The 19,521-nt window shown below is 36.8% G+C and overlaps 4 non-coding genes across 4 annotated transcripts; all 4 read right to left on the reverse strand.

Annotated features, from left to right (window-relative positions):
* Nucleotides 1-2,770: 2,770 nt before the first annotated feature.
* Nucleotides 2,771-2,934, reverse strand: LOC127620428 (U1 spliceosomal RNA). Its single transcript, XR_007967716.1, has one exon. It is a non-coding gene; the product is annotated as a U1 spliceosomal RNA (small nuclear RNA).
* A 4,110-nt stretch (nucleotides 2,935-7,044) lies between these two features.
* Nucleotides 7,045-7,208, reverse strand: LOC127620422 (U1 spliceosomal RNA). Its single transcript, XR_007967710.1, has one exon. It is a non-coding gene; the product is annotated as a U1 spliceosomal RNA (small nuclear RNA).
* Nucleotides 7,209-9,278: 2,070 nt separating this feature from the next.
* Nucleotides 9,279-9,469, reverse strand: LOC127620442 (U2 spliceosomal RNA). The gene has a single exon (XR_007967727.1). It is a non-coding gene; the product is annotated as a U2 spliceosomal RNA (small nuclear RNA).
* Nucleotides 9,470-19,121: 9,652 nt separating this feature from the next.
* On the reverse strand, nucleotides 19,122-19,285 carry LOC127620423 (U1 spliceosomal RNA). The gene has a single exon (XR_007967711.1). It is a non-coding gene; the product is annotated as a U1 spliceosomal RNA (small nuclear RNA).
* Between the last annotated feature and the right edge of the window lie 236 nt (nucleotides 19,286-19,521).

The raw sequence follows: 19,521 nt of genomic DNA on the forward strand, positions 1-19,521 counted from the left end.
AATAAAATCAAATACAGTTCAAACAGTCGGACACACAGTGGCACAGTACTCATTCAGTAAATGCACAGCTAAACAGATGTGTTTTGAGTCTGGATTTGAATGTGACTACTGTAGAAGCACATCTGATCTCTTCTGGAAGCTGGTTCCAGCTGCGGCTGGCATAATGGCTAATAGCAGACTCTCCTTGCTTAGAGTGAACCCTTGGTATTCCTAGCTGATGTGATCCTAATGATGCTGATGTCAAGCAAAGAGGCACTAAGTTTGAAGGTAGGACTTAAAATACATCAACTAGTACACCTCCAATTCAGAACACCTCCTATCAGAAGCTGCTTAAAGGCACAGTTAACTAAGTGTATGTAAACTTCTGACCCACTGGAATTGTGATATAATCCATTAAAAGTGAAACAATCTGTCTGTAAACAATTGTTGGAAAAATTACTCATGCACAAAGTAGATGTCATGAACGACTTTCCAAAACTATAGTTTGCTAATCTGAAATATGTGGAGTGGTTAAAAATGCATTTAAATGAAACTTCTGACTTCAACTATATATATTATGAACATTACATTTAACTTATTACATTGTGTAGTTGTTACAGTGAATATAAAAATTTCTTTCTATTCTATTTTTGAGATGTAAAAGATGAATCGAAGATAAATCATGTCAAATAATGTGATAATGCAATCCACCAAATACAAGTGAACAACAAATGGAAACTTTTTAGGAGAACCCTTAAAAGTGAATGTGATGCCCAGCTGAATTCAAATTGTACATTTCTGGTACTGCGAGATGAGAAACCATATACATACAACTGCTGCAGTATCTGTCATTTTGTGTTTAGAATCTGGTTATCAGTTGGTTCATGTGTGTTCACTTGCATGTCTAAAATCAACAAATGAAATCATTAAAAAGCTGCACCAAGATCTTTTTGTAAATATTTCTCTGGCCAATATGACAGTTGTGAGAAAACAAAACATCAACATGGATGCAGCTGATGTTCACACTCATCCAGGCGGCCCCATAAACCCAAACTAATATTCACTAAAGGAATTATGCAGATCAGACAACGGCACAAATGTTGTGAAGCGCAATCTATAACAAGCCTTTAAACAGGAGTGACAATAGCCCCTTTCACACATACAGCCTTTTCCAGACAATTGACTGTATTTTCAGGTTAGGTCACGTGTGAACACGACCCTTTTGAAAATAATTGGTCAATTTAGCTCTGGCCATTTCCCTTAATGAGAAGTAGTATCATTAGTACATTTACATGTTCATTTTGATGGTATGTGTGAACAGCACATTTACCAGTAAAGGCAACCCAACAATTTTCCTGTAATTTACCTGGTTGCATGTGTGAAAGGGGAAAATTACCTCATTTAAATACTCAAGACGCAGTGCAATATCAGATCTGACAGCGCCTGAACTAGATTAGTTTTGGTAGTGAATAAGACAGAATTTTGCATTGAAATACCAACCAATAATCAACATTACCCAAAATCTAACCTTTTTATGCTGCTTGTTTAAACTTATTTTGCAGCTTTGAAGATTTATGACAAGAACACGTGAAATGTTCAGTTTAAATTGATTTGGACTCAAACTAAAAATAAATGGCATAATGACTGAACATCAATATGTGCACATGTGAGAATGACAGTCATAATGTGTTTGTAACGTTTGTTGGAGTTCGGTGTGTAAATTAGCCATTAAATGCCTTACAATAAGCTACATGAAATGAATCGTATATTGTAATCACGCCTGCTAAATCACACACATCTGAACGATCATTCCTGATGTTCAAGTCTTGAGCTCAAAACGCACTTACAAACACCAACAAGTGTTTGAAATAACATCCGACTTGGATCTGATGTGGATTCCGATCACAGAAGCAGAATTACATGAATTATTGAGTTATATGTGATGCTTACTCTTACTAATCACTTTCATACTAAATATACTTTATACTAAAACAAATACCAGAGACCGCTCAGACAAATGTCTCATATGCGGAGAATGTGCTAACCATAAAAATATTAATCATAAAAGTTTAAGAACCACTTCATGGTCAGAATGGCGACCTTTTGAATCACGCTCGCACCAGAGAATTATTGAACCTCGAGCTGTAATTGGCCAAAATGCTCCGTTCGACTTTTCCGAGACCCTCTACTCTTCCCTGTGGAACGCTTGACCTCTGACCCACTTTCTGTAGATCTGAATTTCTTCTCCATATTTTTTAAAACGGGATATTTACAGTGTAAGAATTCAGAAATAAAAATTTGCTGTTTGAAAATACAGATTTATAAAATTGTGCCATAAAAAACTCAACTCAATTTGGTTAAATATAAAATGTCCAGGATTGGAGTTTAAAAAAATGCAAAACTATTTAAAATACAACGTAAAATTAAATTTGGCAAAAATAACAATTATAATTCAAACATCTAATATTTCAAATTTACACAATTCAAATTGTTTTGGCATATTTCTGGCTCCATAGACTTGCTCCCTACCAGAAAATCCTAAAGGAGAACATCTGGTCATCAGTCCATGAGTGAAGCTCAAACACAACTGGATTATACAGCTAGACAAAGATCCAACACATAGGGGCAAACCCTCCGCTGAATGGCTCAAATTAACTTGAATGATTGAGATGCATAAAAATAACCTTAAAACGATCAGATCATGATTGAAAACACTCCAATGTGAACGAACTAATTATACATGCTAAATATGTTTATATATAAATGTTTAATCTGCCTTTAACCAGATGATCAGGGGAGAGCGCGAACGCAGTCCCCCACTACCAGAAATTATGCAGTCGAGATTCCCACATTTGGGGAATTCGCAGGGGTCAGCACAGTCGGAGTGCAATGACTGAGCCTCACCCTGGGTGAACCACCTTCATGATCATGGTGTCTCTCCTGCCAGGTAAGTATGAATTTAAAGCGAGCCAATCAGAGGAGTCATTCTGCTCACAACTATTCACATCGATGGTGATACATATTCAAATACACATACTTCATGACTAATACACATTGTTATTACATGTTATTAACAAATATTTACAATTACACCCAGTTTACAAGGAATGTAACTGATGATGCATTGCGATGTGACTTGCTGCAATGTTTTGAGTCAGTGTACAACAGAGCCACACACACGGACCAATCAGCTTTGAGCTCCAGACTATGGAGGACCTAAAGTGACAATATTAAAAATAATTGCAAAGAATTGTAAAAATATTTAAATAAAGTGTACACCGAAATAAAACATTTTCATATCAGACATAAACTAGTACTTACAAAATACAAGGTGGTATTTATCAAGGCCCCTTGGCATCCTGAGTGAAATAAGTCAACACGGAAGTCACTACGATGTTCTGGTGCAGAGATATGCAATTTGTTACTTGGTTGCTAGGCTAACCCCATCTAGTTGCTATGCTGTTACCAAGGTGATACAATACATGGCTCCTTGCCATCCTGAATGAAATAAGTCAACCAGGAAGTCTCTGTGTTTTTTCTTTATAATATTTTGCATTAATAATCATGATTTAGTGGTCCATAAACAGTGATGGTGACTCCGTTACAATCCTCCATATTAGAGGTCGACCGATAGTGGATTTTGCTGATACCGATAACTAATATGGTGGGAAAGACAGTTTTTCTAATTGATTTATAGAATGTCAAAAAAACTAATTCTTATTCTTTCTTTGCAATGGTGGGCACAGACAAAGAGTCCAAAATAAATAAAATCCCAGATGCAGTTTTTGTTGAACCAAAATCCTAATAAGATTTGGTATAAATTATGAATCAATATCGAATCTGGAAATCTGTACGAATACCCAGCACTAATAGAAACATAGGATAATATTTGATTTGTTTTCCATAATTTTGGTCTCATTTTAGCTTTTTAAAATATCTGAACATTCAGTAAATAAAATATCATCCACCATCGACCCACAGTGCTGTGAAAAATTATTTGCCCCCATCCTGATTTCTTCACTTTTTGAGTATCGAATGCAAATTGGTTTCAAAAATAAAAACAAAATCTAACATAAAACAAATATTCTGAGTAAACACAAAATAAATTTATTAAATAATAATGTTATTTACAGAAGCAAAGTTATCCAATACCAACTGGGCCTGAGTGAAAAAGTATTTGCCCCTTTTGTTACTAAATCTATGAAACTACATTTCTAATGCGGTTCGGCTGGACAAGACACACCCAGGCCTGATTACAGCCAGCCCTGTTCAATCAGATCAACACCTAAAGAGAACATTTTCAGCAGCATGAAGTTGACTAAAAGGGCTCACCCAGCACAACACTATGCCAAGGTCGAAAGAAATGTCATAAACGAGGAGGGAAAAGTTGACTGAAATAGTTTTGTAACCCTTTCCAGACTGATGAATTTCAAAGGCTCTGGGACTCCAAAGAAACACAGTGAGAGCCATTAACACCAAATGGAGAAAACGTGGCACAGTAGTGAACCTTCCCAGAAGTGACCAACCTTCCAAAATTCCTCCAAGAGCACAGCGACGACTCATCCAGGATGTCACAAAAAAGCCAAGGACAACATCCGAGGAACTGCAGGCCTCTCTCGCATCACTAAACTGTTCATGACTCCACTATCAGAAAGACACTGGGCAAAAATGCCATCCGTAGAAGAGAGACGAGACAAAAAACACTGCTAACCCAAAAGAACATTAAAGGGCACCTATTATGGAATTTTGAAAATTACCTTTCATGTAGTGTGTAACAGATTTAAGTGAACAAAAACATCCTGCAAAGTTTTATATATGAAAGTTCACCGTACAAAAAAGTTATTGTCTCTCAAAAGTAGGAGTCGACTCTGAGTCAATGTAATGAATCGATTTTCCAACGAGTCATTTTCCTTTTCGTTGTGACGTCAAGACGAAAAATTATCAAATTGGCCACGCCCACTCATTGCGCGCGCAGACACCAGGGAAAACTTGAAAACATCATGTCGACAACAAGACGCTGTGTTCTGAAGTGCGTATCAAAAGTGACCTTTTTTTCACTGCCCAGGGACGAGCATGTGAAGAATCAGTGGCTAGAGTTTATATTTACAACTATACCACACAAGTATAGCCCGAACCTTGTGCTGTGTTCGCCTCATTTTAATGACGATTGCTTTACGAACATGAACGCTTTCAAGTGTGGATTTGCGAGACGGTTGATACTGAAGGAAGGTTCAGTACCAAGTTTATTTGGATCAGCTTCCTCCTCCGAAACACAACCTGTAAGTATTATTAATAATTGTTGCTTTTATGTGTTTTTTAGCATGCTTAATAAGTATGTGTGTGTGTTGTGTACGTTACACTCAGCGCAGCTTTCTAGGTCTCCAATGTCAATGTTTTTGAAATATGTGAAATGTTTGTCGATGTTATTGGAGTTGTCATAAAGAATAGAGCAATAACTTGTAGTGATGCAGTGCTTTACCAATATGTTTATGCGTTGGGCTAACGCAAACAATAACTGATTGGGTGTTTACCACCGATCTTTGGGCTATGATCGCTAACATAAATTAACTCAAATTCCTTCACTGATTTAGATTTTTTTACTACAAATCGGTGATGGGCGTTCTGTTTCCAACAATCTCTGCACAGAGTATACTAATCACAACTGACTGGGTCATCTGACCAATCACCGCAGATTAGCGTCACGCAAAGGAGGGGTTTGGAAAAATGAGTCGTTGAACGAATCATTTGGGAGTCGGTGAGCAAATCAGGTAAACATAAATGCATATTATAAGACAACAAATGTGTTTTTTGTCATTGCATGCATGTAAAACTGTTGTTGGGGACTCCCAAAACAATATTAGGAACATTTTAAATGCCATAATAGGTGCCCTGAATTTTGCCAAAACACACCCTGATGATCCTCAAAGCTTTAGAGAGAATGTTCTGTGGACTGCTGAGTAGACTGTTACATACCAGAGCCTATAGAGAGAGAGTTGCGACAACTCCATTGACTCCAACGGAACGGTTTTTTACAGCAATGGCGGCTCGTGGAGCCTCTCAATACTTCCGGAAGTAGCAGCAAACACACGCTACGCCGTAGAGATGCAGCAGAACAAACCGCTTATGCCGCGACTTTTAAAAGGTGAGACGTTTAAAGAATAATATTATCTTATTCTGTATATTATCAGTACATCTAAATAAAAATAACTTGTAAATTAAAACCTTATAGTTGAGTATTACTCATTAAATTAGGAGATAAGGGATGTTATCGGATAACTAACAGATTAGGCAAGGATTGGAGCTGGATAAAGTTAGTAACTGAACACCCTATTAATTGTAAAAGCTGAATTTTCAGCCTCATTACTTTTGAACGGCAGTTTATATACGAGTATGCTTAAGTTGTTTTAAAGCTGAATATATTGTGTATATGAATAAGTATTGTAAGAATTATACATTAGATATATAATATTTATAATACATAAATAATTATATTACTATATATAGAATTGTAAACAATAAGCTTCATTTCACTATATTGACATTTCCGTAACTGCTGCTAATAGTTAATAGTTCATTGACCCATTGTGCGGTGCGAGCTGGACATCACCTGTCACCAGCCTGTCTCTGTACTATCTGAAAAGTCATAAATATGACATTAGTTACCATGAGATTAGTGAAAACAATGAACATGAGGTAACATAAAAACGCAACAGAAACCCTAGCCTGAAATAAGATGAGGCAAATAACGGTAATCCTCAAATATTAGCTGATTTGATCTTTAAAAGAACAACATCGCTGTACCAACATACTCAATCTACATACATATGTCGGTGTGTTACATAAATATATAAAATAAATGCATTTATTGACTACTACTTACCAGAAATCGCAGTTCTGTCACTCTAACAGTTTGAAATGCCCGCCAAAGCACTTCCTGGAACTATCTGAAGTCTACGTGAATCACGTGACGATCAAGCATTTATGACTTCCGTTGTCAACTCTCTTCCTACAAGGCTCTGATATATGCTAATGCTAATTGTTTTAATCTGCCTTTAACCAGAGAATCAGGGGAGAGCGCGAACGCAGTCCCCCACTACCAGAAATTATGCAGTCGAGATTCCCACATTTGGGGAATTCGCAGGGGTCAGCACAGTCGGAGTGCAATGACTGAGCCTCACCCTGGGTGAACCACCTTCATGATCATGGTGTCTCCCCTGCCAGGTAAGTATGAATTGAAAGCGAGCCAATCAGAGGAGTCATTCTGCTCACTACTATTCACGTCGATGGTGATACACATTCAAATACACATACTTCATGACTAATACACATTGTTATTACATGTTATTAACAAATATTTACAATTACACCCAGTTTACAAGGAATGTAACTGATGATGCATTACGATGTGACTTGCTGCAATGTTTAGAGTCAGTGTACAACAGAGCCACACACACGGACCAATCAGCTTTGAGCTCCAGACTATGGAGGACCTAAAGTGACAATATTAAAAATAAAATATTTGCAAGGAATTGTAAAAAAAATTTAATAAAGTGTACTACGAAATAAAACATTTTCATATCAGACAAACTAGTACTTGGCTTTATTTCCTTTTGTATTACTGTATTTTTTTACTTCCACGTGTATTTATTTATTTCTAGATTGAAAAGTTTGTGGACAAACTTTAGGTTGGCTTAAAAAAGCCTAGCAATAAAGTTTGAAGTAGTTGTAAAATTTGAAGGTTTTTAGTTTGAAGTTGTTATAAGTTTAAGTAGTAGTTTTAAAAGTTCAAAGTTTAAAGATTATACGACCATTCAGTCTATCAGATAGATAGATAGATAGATCCCTGCTACCCTGAGTCCCATGAACAAAACCTGAAATCTTTGTTCTGGTGCCGAGATATGTGATTTGTTACTTGGTTGCTAAGGTAACCACATCTCGTTGCGAGGCAGTTACCAGGGTGATATTATCATGGGCACTTGCCATGATGAGTGAAATAAGTCAAACTGGTAGCCTCTACTATTTTCTGGTGCAGAGATATAGAATTTGTTACTTGGTTGCTAGGGTAAGCCCATGTGGTTGCTATGCAGTTACCAGGGTGATACTTATCATGGGTACTTGCCAAACTGAGTGAAATAAGTCAAACTGGTAGCCTCTACTATTTTCTGGTGCAGAGATATATAATTTGTTACTTGGTTGCTAGGGTAAGCCCATGTGGTTGCTATGCAGTTACCAGGGTGATACTTATCATGGGTACTTGCCAAACTGAGTGAAATAAGTCAACCCGTATGTCTGTATGATTTTTCTGGTGCAGAGATATCTGATTTGTTACTTGCACAAAATATTCCCATGCTTTCGTCCATGTGGAGGTCCGTGGGAATGTATGACATGTAAAGCTGCACTTGTGTGTCAGTTGCTAATAAAGGTACAAGTGATTTAGAAGCGCACATTAACTCTGTGAAGCATAATAGGTCAGCAAAAGTTCAAATGTTAAATTGTTTTCACATTGCTTCATATTCCATATTCAAAATAATAGTAAATGAAGGCACACTCATGGCATCAAATATTTTATTTTAAGAGTCTTTTTCACTGTATTAAAGTTTGCATTCATAGTAACACTGTTTTGAACCCTATTCTATCCCATCTTCCTATTTATGTGCAAATGTACAAATAAATCAATCAATAAACATAAGTATAGAAAATAATATATGTGGAAATAAATCAATACAATCATTCTTAAGGAAATAAAAGTATAACTACTTCAGATTTGATAATTAGTTAATTTATATGTAAAACATTTTTAATGATGCACCGGAATAAAAATCCTGGACTCTTTATATTTATTTGTAATATTGTCACATTAGGTCCTCCATAAGAGACTAGTTTTGAAATTGGGAACGGTCAACGGATGTAGAAAGGAAGTCCCGCCTTAAAGGTAAAAGAGCCAATCACATTTCAGAAACTGATATCGCCTGTCATTCAAATAGAGAACGCGCATGCGCATTAGCTACACAAGCCGGGAGAATTGCGTTTGTTTAGTGTTATCAGAGATAAAGAAGCACATTTTATGATTCCAGTGTCTTCATATTTTACTGCTGAATATATTTTAACACTGAAACATGTTTTTGATCTTAATCTCGCGTCCGTTATAGATGAGATGTTCGATTGAAGCGCGAATAAAACTACTTAGCGATTTTATTACACAAACTGGATTTACATTAGATCGATATGAGCATTTAATATTACACTCAAAGTTAATGCATCATATACACAATTATTCAGGTCTTTTCTTGACAGTTTTAGGGGGGTGCACCGTTCCTGGAGATACTGCAATACCAGGTCGATGCGTGGAGTGGACGGAGCAAGCCCCTATTCCATCTCCCTGATCCAAAAATCAATTTAATATATGGTCCCCGGATAGGGGACGTATCAGATATTAAACTGATAAGAACAGATACTACACTTGATCTTAGCCAAAAGGCCGAGAAGCGATACCGAAATAAGGATCCGAGCAAAGGAAGTCATTCAGACAACTACAGATCTCACTGACGGTCTTATTCATAATAATATCAGACCATTTCAAACTATAAACTACTTACAAATACAAACTTCAAAATTAAAGCCCCACTCAGAGACTGTGTGAAGAGTTTTGAGATTCTCGTCAATAAGAAGCCGAAAAACCTTCAAAATACGCGGATATTTTTCCTCCCTCTGTTATCATGAGTTCTCCATCATCCAATCAAACACGAGAACAGAGTTTGTGGACAATAAAACTATTTAGAGTCTCTTTATAATCCTAAAATAATCCGCTTTTCACAGGAAAGTCTCTCTGCTCATGTTCTGACACCAGATTCACAAAACAACAGGAGAAAATGAAGCTTTTGCCACATTTATTTCCTTTGACGCCCTCATGTGGTGAAATGTGGAACTGCAAGTCCGTCTGCGACATCAAACTACAATCACTGACGACGAGAAAAGCTGCAAACCCTTTCAACGACTATTTCAACAAACATTTTAGCGACATCAATCTTGACAGATCTACACTGAAACAATAAAGCGGGAAATCAGCACAAACTGGTGTTTGCAAATCCTTGAATGAGCGTTAAATATCAGCAACCCGTTGAATAAGTTTGATCTGATTTGATTGTGACTGACTTCATCCATCGGTGTATTTAACGGACACAGTTCACGTGAGAAATGTCTTTATTTTCTCATTTAAACGCCTCAAATTGGACGGTTGTCTCAGATTAGCCTACACTGATTAACAACGGCGAAAAAACCAATCAAAAAGCTCTAAATTGATGTACTAACGTTGTTCTTAAAACATTCTCGACGGATTAATCCTAGTTTACGGGACTACAAGCATTTAAGTACATAAAAGTAGTCTAAATAATCAAATTACAAGTTTTAAATGTTTAGATACTCACAGGTGTCGCTTGTCTTGCACCAAACCGTGTAAAAATCCACCTGAACCGTTTTTTTTCTCCCGCAAATTACGAAACCCACTATGGCGAAAGCGAGCTCATGAATATTAAACAGGACGTGCTGACGTGCCTTGGCATGTGTCCAATGACGAAGTCTTTTTCATACATTAATATTAAAAAGAGAGCCTTCTCCATGTTAAGATGAATTCATCAACAAATCTTTATCTTTCCTCTGATTAAGTTTCTCTGAAATTAGTTATTTGATGTCACAATGTGAATAATTGTTGGTTATTTTCAAAACATTTAAACAGATTAATACTCTGTATAGATATTAAATACAGTCATGTATCAGCGTTTGATTTTTTTGGACTAAAATTGTGCAAGACTTGTGTGTTATCCCAGTATAAATCATACAATAGTTCTGTGTGAGAAACAGACCAAAATGTAAATGTTTATTTTCTGATAATCTTTCCCTCCACCGCAGCTCTCAAAATCTCTTTCACACTTTTAAAACTCCTCTTGCTTTAACAAGGTTGCTGCAGAGTTTCAAATTTAAGACTTTTTCCAAGACCTGAACATATCAAATTAATACAGTATCCCCAAAACCAAAACAAACCATTTAAAAATAAATCATATATCACAGACTCTTAATTAGCTGAATATTGATTATCAGTAAAACAGGGGAGACTATATACAACTTTAAAATACTCAATACATGTTTTCCACATACTGAATATCACATTAAAACTAGTTTATGTACCATTATATATATATATAACACATGAGAGACTGACTTATATTGGACTGTTTGTCTGCCAATAGTTTGTTTTAATTGGTCGTCTATATTAAATATTCTTAGTAAAACACTTTTGAGCCATTTTAGAGCAAATACATAATTATCGAGATATCGAATATAGTCAACTTGCTGAAAAATATCGCCCAGCTCTACTACTAATATGCATATATATTTAAATATATAAATAAAGTGCATCTGGAAAGTATTCACAGCGCTTCACTTAATCCACATTTGGTTATGTTTCAGCCTTATTCCAAAATGGAGTAAATTCATTTTTCTCCTCAATTCGACAAACAATACCCCATAATGACAACATGAAAGAAGTTTTTGAAATCTTTGCAAATTTATTAAAATAAATAAAATGTACATAAGTATTCACAGCCTTTGCTCAATACTTTGTTGAAGCACATTTGGCACCAATTACAGCCTCAAGTCTTTTTGTGTATGATGCTACAAGCTTGGCACACATATTTTTGGGCAGTTTCTCTCATTCTTCTTTGCAGGACCTCTCAAGCTCCATCAGGTTGGATGGGGAGCGTTGGTGCACAGCCATTTTCAGACCTCACCAGAGATGTTCAATCGGGTTCAAGACAAGGACATTCACAGAGTTGTCCCGCAGCCACTCCTTTGTTATCTTGGCTGTGTGCTTGGGGTTGTTGTCCTGTTTTTCAATGCTGCAGACATTGTTCTGTACCCTTCCCCAGATCTGTGCCTCCATACAATCCTGTCTCAGAGGTCTACAGACAATTCCTTGGACTTCATGGCTTGGTTTGTGCTCTGACATGCACTGTTATCTGTGGGACCTTATATAGACAGGTGTGTGCCTTTCCAAATCATGTCCAATCAACTGAATTTACCACAGGTGGACTCCAATCAAGTTATAGAAACATCTCAAGGATGATCAGTGGAAACAGGAAGCACATGAGCTCAATTTTGAGTGTCATGGCAACGGCTGTGAATACTTGTGTACTTGTGATTTTTTTTCTTTTTAATAAATTTGCAAATATTTCAAACAAACTTCATGTTGTCATTATGGGGTATTGTTTGTAGAATTTTAAGCAAAATAATGAATTTAATCCATTTGGAATAAGGCTGTAACATAACAAAATGTGGAAAAAGTGAAGCGCTGTGAATACTCGAGTATCCCACTAATTATAATAATAATCAATGTAGTAGCAATAATCCTTCGTTACTGTCTCGTTTCTTCATGAGCAAAGAATTGACTCGGGTCTTCATTGAATTTCAATCATTTACTGAAAATTCTTGCACAATTAACAGGAACAAAAATAAACTTCGATAAACTCCGGTCAAAAACTGTGTTGTTCCGTCTTTCTTGTGTTCTTAAGGAAAGGTGCCAATCATTCAGGAAATGCCAATCTTAAAGGCATTAAGACAGACCAATACATAAACGGGGAAAACCATTTTACAATAAACAGCGGGAACTGCTTGACTTAGATAACATAAACAAACTAATTTAAATATCTACTGAAATGTTTGTACCTTTTAGTGTTACGTTTTAATTATTCAAATTATGGCTCTTACAATCACAGTTATATATTTATGTTTGTATTTATACATGAGCCAAAGACACTGAAGAGGATATTAATGATTAGAAACTTAATTATATAATAATAAAGCTGAAACATTCATTTTTTAATTCAGTCCATGAAGCTCAAAATGTGTTTCTGGGTCAAAGCAACTCAAAATGATGGAGCAGGTCCCATTTACACAATTATTACATTTTTAATAAAATATTATAGATAAAAACGTAACCTAATATTTCTCTAAAGTAATAAACTTAAATTTAGCAATATAAAAAAGTTGAAGTATTTTAAGAATGTGAAATGTAGAATAATAGTAGAGAATGATTTATTTCAGCTGTTATTTGTTTCATCACATTCGCAGTGGGTCAGAAGTGAACATACACTTTGTTAGTATTTGGTAGCATTGCCTTTAAATAGTTTAACTTGGGTCAAATGTTTTGGGGATCCTTCCACAAGCTTCTCACAATAAGTTGCTGGAATTTTGTCCCATTCCTCCAGACAGAACTGGTGTAACTGAGTCAGGTTTGTAGTCCTCCTTGATCACACATGCTTTTTCAGTTCAGCCCAAAGATTTTCGTTAGCTTGGTCGCAAATGGGTCTTCCAAAAGGACAATGACCCCGAGCTTTAACTTCCTGACTGATATCATGAGATATTGCTTCAATATATCCACATAATGTGCCTTACTCATGATGCCATCTATTTTGTGAAGTGCACCAGTTCCTCCTGCAGCAAAGCACCCTCACAACATGATGCTGCCCCCCCATGCTTCACAGTTGGGATGGTGTTCTTCGGCTTGCAAGCCTCACCCTTTTTCCTCCAAACATAACGATGGTTATTATGGTCATGTTGTTTCATCAGACCAGAGGAGATTTCTCCAAAAGTCAGATCTTTGTCGCCATGTGCACTTGCAAACTGTAGTCTGGCTTTATTATGGTGGTTTTGGAGCAGTGGCTTCTTCATTGCTGAGCAGCCTTTCAGGTTATCTCGATAATGGTCTCGTTTTACTGTGGATATAGATACTCGTGATACCTGTTTCCACCAGCATCTTCACAAAGTCCTTTGCTGTTGTTCTGGAATTGATTTGCACTTTTTCCACCAAACTACGTTCATCTCTAGGAGACCGAATGCGTCTCCTTCCTGAGCGTGTATGATGGCGGCGTGGTCCCATGGGGTTTATACTTGCGTACTCTTGTTTGTACAGATGAATGTGGCACCTTCAGGCATTCGGAAATTGATCCCAAGCATGAACCAGAGTTGTGGAGGTCCACAAATGTTTTTTCTGAGGTCTTGGCTGATTTCTATTGATTTACCCATGATGTCAAGGCAAGGCAAGTTTATTTATATAGCACATTTCATACACAATGGTAATTCAAAGTGCTTTTCATAGAAGAGATTAAAATAATAAAAAAAAAAAATAAGAATAATTGAAACAGTTTAGAATATTAAATAAAATAAAATACAGTTCAAACAGTCGGACACACAGTGGCACAGTGCTCATTCAGTAAATGCACAGCTAAACAGATGTGTTTTGAGTCTGGATTTGAATGTGACTACTGTAGAAGCACATCTGATCTCTTCTGGAAGCTGGTTCCAGCTGCGGCTGGCATAATGGCTAATAGCAGACTCTCCTTGCTTAGAGTGAACCCTTGGTATTCCTAGCTGATGTGATCCTAATGATGCTGATGTCAAGCAAAGAGGCACTAAGTTTGAAGGTAGGACTTAAAATACATCCACAGATACACCTCCAATTCAGAACACCTCCTATCAGAAGCTGCTTAAAGGCACAGTTAACTAAGTGTATGTAAACTTCTGACCCACTGGAATTGTGATATAATCCATTAAAAGTGAAACAATCTGTCTGTAAACAATTGTTGGAAAAATTACTCATGCACAAAGTAGATGTCATGAACGACTTTCCAAAACTATAGTTTGCTAATCTGAAATCTGTGGAGTGGTTAAAAATGCATTTTAATGAAACTTCTGACTTCAACTATATATATTATGAACATTACATTTAACTTATTACATTGTGTAGTTGTTACAGTGAATATAAAAATTTCTTTCTATTCTGTTTTTGAGATGTAAAAGATGAATCTAAGATAAATCAAGTCAAATAATGTGATAATGCAATCCACCAAATACAAGTGAACATCAAATGGAAACTTTTTAGGAGAACCCTTAAAAGTGAATGTGATGCCCAGCTGAATTCAAATTGTACATTTCTGGTACTGCGAGATGAGAAACCATATACATACAACTGCTGCAGTATCTGTCATTTTGTGTTTAGAATCTGGTTATCAGTTGGTTCATGTGTGTTCACTTGCATGTCTAAAAACAACAAAAATGAAATCATTAAAAAGCTGCACCAAGATCTTTTTGTAAATATTTCTCTGGCCAATATGACAGTTGTGAGAAAACAAAACATCAACATGGATGCAGCTGATGTTCACACTCATCCAGGCGGCCCCATAAACCCAAACTAATATTCACTAAAGGAATTATGCAGATCAGACAACGGCGCAAATGTTGTGAAGCGCAATCTGTAACAAGCCTTTAAACAGGAGTGACAATAGCCCCTTTCACACATACAGCCTTTTCCAGACAATTGACTGTATTTTCAGGTTAGGTCCCGTGTGAACCCTTTTTGAAAATAATTGGTCAATTTAGCTCTGGCCATTTCCCTTAATGAGAAGTAGTATCATTAGTACATTTACATGTTCATTTTGATGGTATGTGTGAACAGCACATTTACCAGTAAAGGCAACCCAACAATTTTCCTGTAATTTACCTGGTTGCGTGTGAAAGGGGATAATGACCTCATTTAAATACTCAAGACGCAGTGCAATATCAGATCTGACAGCGCCTGAACTAGATTAGTTTGGGTAGTGAATAAGACAGATTTTTGCATTGAAATACCAACCAATAATCAACATTACCCAAAATTAGAGATGCACTGATTGCAATTGTCTTAGCCGATTTCGATTTCCGATTTTTTGCAAGTGTGACCTGCCGATACTGATTTTGTCCGATTTTCTTTCTAAGAACTATTATTGACCACATATACAAACAAAATCTACCTTTCTTCAATGCAAAATTATTAAACATTACAATTTCCCCCAAACTGCACTAAGTTACAGGATCTTCTCTCACTTAAACAACTCTCAAAAAAGTGACTAGAAAGACGTAGAAATAACAATTAACTGCAAATGAGTTGCTTTATATAACAGATGTCATTTTCCACTATTTTTATAAATGGACCTTTTTCTCTTTATTACTACTCGTCTAACAAAACAATTCCAAAGATCTGAAAAACTGAAGTGTCCAATACGCTCAACTTACGTTAGATGTCCAAATATCAGTTGTAAAACGGAGCACTGCTTCGGGAACGGCTTGCGTATCCCGTGTCAACACTCCCGTTTTTCCCGGGAGTCTCCCGTTTGTTATTTCTCCCAAAAAAACTCCCGTAATTTGTATGGCCCAAACCACGTTATATGAATAATCAAATCAATATAATATTCCAAGGTGGTCCAGTTGCCATATCTTGAATGAAACGCATCCTACTCACACAATCGACACATCATACACATTACAAATCATTTATGACCACAATCTGGCAACCTACAACCCATTTGCGCTGTTGAGATCCGCGCAGGCAGTAGACGCGGGATGTTAAATCAAGCATCACTGGTAGAGGGGAGGAGAAGACTCAGCTGGTGCTCCGGTGAAAAAAAATAAATATACATGTACATTTATCAACAGCTGGATGGAAGAATTGAATTTCATATCCCGAAGCCATATCGACAATGCCCACGCATTTTGCAATGTGTGTCGCACTGATTTTAATATCGGACACGGTGGGAAAAATTGTTAAATCACAACAGCACAATTTGTATGTATTTAGCCTGCCTCTGCCATCCAGCAACCCGAGACACCCCTCGCTGCAGCCTGTAGCACGATGACGTAGCTGGATGGTCCAATACGTACTGGATAGTTCATTTTACAACATTTTAAATCACATGATTTTAAACCTAACTTTAAACCAGAAGTATATTTTTTATTTCAGTGTCTGCAGGACATGTACGTACATTAAAAACAAAACAAAAAAACAACAACTGTTTTTAAGTTTAATATACAAACTGATCACAGCAGTCAGATCAAGCGCTTGTCACTAAAGTGAACATTTATATTTATAAATAGTTGTCCTTTGGGATATAGTGATTGCCGTCACTGATGAAGCAGTCTGCTGAGCAGTAAACTTCAAAGTCTTTGGTCGAGTAAAAGGCACGAAGGATTCCTTTCCTTCCATCTCCAACATAGCCTGGCGGGAAGTCCCCACAACAAAGCGTAACAGCGTTTATTTTTATTTTTATTAAGATTCAAACAAACAAAGTCAATGTACAGTCAAAACTACAATAATACATATATAAAGAGAAAAACAAAACAGCCAGGGGGGGGAAGGCTAAACATCATGTAAATATATTGAAGGACTCACATATAGAAACGGTTTTAATTTAACAAAGCTGTAACAAAGCGTCCAGTACGTATTGGACCATCCAGCTACGTCATCGTGCTACAGGCTGCAGCGAGGACCTCTTGGGCAACCCCCTTCCCCTCTCCCGGATTTGTGTACCCAAATGTTGACAGAAAACAGGCTTCGTGTGTGACATGACACGAGATTAAACAACTCGGGCAACACGATGTCGGAAAGTACCTCATACTCTGTATCGAGGACATTTATCAGATTTCTGATCCCTCTGTCCTCAACTATGGAGAACAGCTGGTCATCCAGGGCCATGAATTCCATCATTTTACTTGTAATTGCTTTGGTATTTTCGCTGCTCATACAAAGGAATGATAGGAGAGGCTGCTGACTTGTGGCTGTCTCTGAGCTCTGGCTAGCATTAGCTGCTTTCACTTTTTAGCTTCTTTTTTAAAAATGGCCATTTTCAGCTGGGTGATGGTGTTACAAATGTCCAATTAGGTTTGTTGATCCGATTACCGGTCCGAGCATGTGGAAAATCGGCTAATTCCAGTCCCTGGCCGGTCGATCGGTGCATCTCTACCCAAAATCGAACCTTTTTATGCTGCTTGTTTAAACTTATTTTGCAGCTTTGAAGATTTATGACAAGAACACGTGAAATGTTCAGTTTAAAATGATTCGGACTCAAACTAAATATAAACGGCATAATGACTGAACATCAATAGGGATGTGTACATGTGTGAATGACAGTCATAATGTGTTTGTAACGTTTGTTGGAGTTCGTGTGTAAATTAGCCACAATTTGCATGAAATGAATCGTATATTGTAATCACGCCTGCTAAATCACACACATCTGAACGATCATTCCTGATGTTCAAGTCTTGAGCTCAAAACTCACTTACAAAAACCAACAAGTGTTTGAAATAACATCCGACTTGGATCTGATGTGGAGTCCGATCACAGAAGCAGAATTACATGAATTATTGAGTTATATGTGATGCTTACTCTTAATAATCACTTTCATACTAAATATACTTTATACTAAAACAAATACCAGAGACCGCTCAGACAAATGTCTCATATGCGGAGAATGTGCTAACCATAAAAATATTAATCATAAAAGTTTAAGAACCACTTCATGGTCAGAATGGCGACCTTTTGAATCACGCTTCGCACCAGAGAATTATTGCACCTCGAGCTGTAATTGGCCAAAATGCTCCGTTCGACTTTTCCGAGACCCTCTACTCTTCCCTGTGGAACGCTTGACCTCTGACCCACTTTCTATAGATCTGAATTTTTTCTCCATCTTGAAAACTTGAAGCTGTATTTTTTAAAACGGGATATTTACAGTGTAAGAATTCAGAAATAAAAATTTGCTGTTTGAAAATACAGATTTATAAAATTGTGCCATAAAAAAACCCAATTCAATTTGGTTAAATATAAAATGTCCAGGACTGGAGTAAATATAAAAATTCAAACCTATTTAAAATACAATGTAATATTACATTTGGCAAAAATCACAATTATAATTCAAAAGTCTATAATTCAAATATACAAAATTTTAATTGTTTTGGCATATTTCTGGCTCCATAGACTTGCTCCCTACCAGAAAATCCTAAAGGAGAACATCTGGTCATCAGTCCATGAGTTGAAGCTCAAACACAACTGGATTATACAGCTAGACAAAGATCCAACGCATAGGAGCAAACCCTCTGCTGAATGGCTCAAATTAAGCAAAATAAAATTTTTGGGCAAAATCACAACTTGAACGTGATTGAGATGCATAAAAAGAACCTTAAACGATCAGTTCATGATTGAAAATACTTCAATGTGGATGAACTAAATATACATGCTATATATGATTATAAATAAATGTTTAATCTGCCTTTAACCAGATGATCAGGGGAGAGCGCGAACGCAGTCCCCCACTACCAGAAATTATGCAGTCGAGATTCCCACATTTGGGGAATTCGCAGGGGTCAGCACAGTCGGAGTGCAATGACTGAGCCTCACCCTGGGTGAACCACCTTCATGATCATGGTGTCTCCCCTGCCAGGTAAGTATGAATTGAAAGTGAGCCAATCAGAGGAGTCATTCTGCTCACTACTATTCACGTCGATGGTGATACACATTCAAATACACATACTTCATGACTAATACACATTGTTATTACATGTTATTAACAAATATTTACAATTACACCCAGTTTACAAGGAATGTAACCGATGATGCATTGCGATGTGACTTGCTGCAATGTTTTGAGTCAGTGTACAACAGAGCCGCACACACGGACCAATCAG

Source organism: Xyrauchen texanus, chromosome 26 (assembly GCF_025860055.1).
Source record: "Xyrauchen texanus isolate HMW12.3.18 chromosome 26, RBS_HiC_50CHRs, whole genome shotgun sequence".
Classification (NCBI taxonomy): domain Eukaryota; kingdom Metazoa; phylum Chordata; class Actinopteri; order Cypriniformes; family Catostomidae; genus Xyrauchen; species Xyrauchen texanus.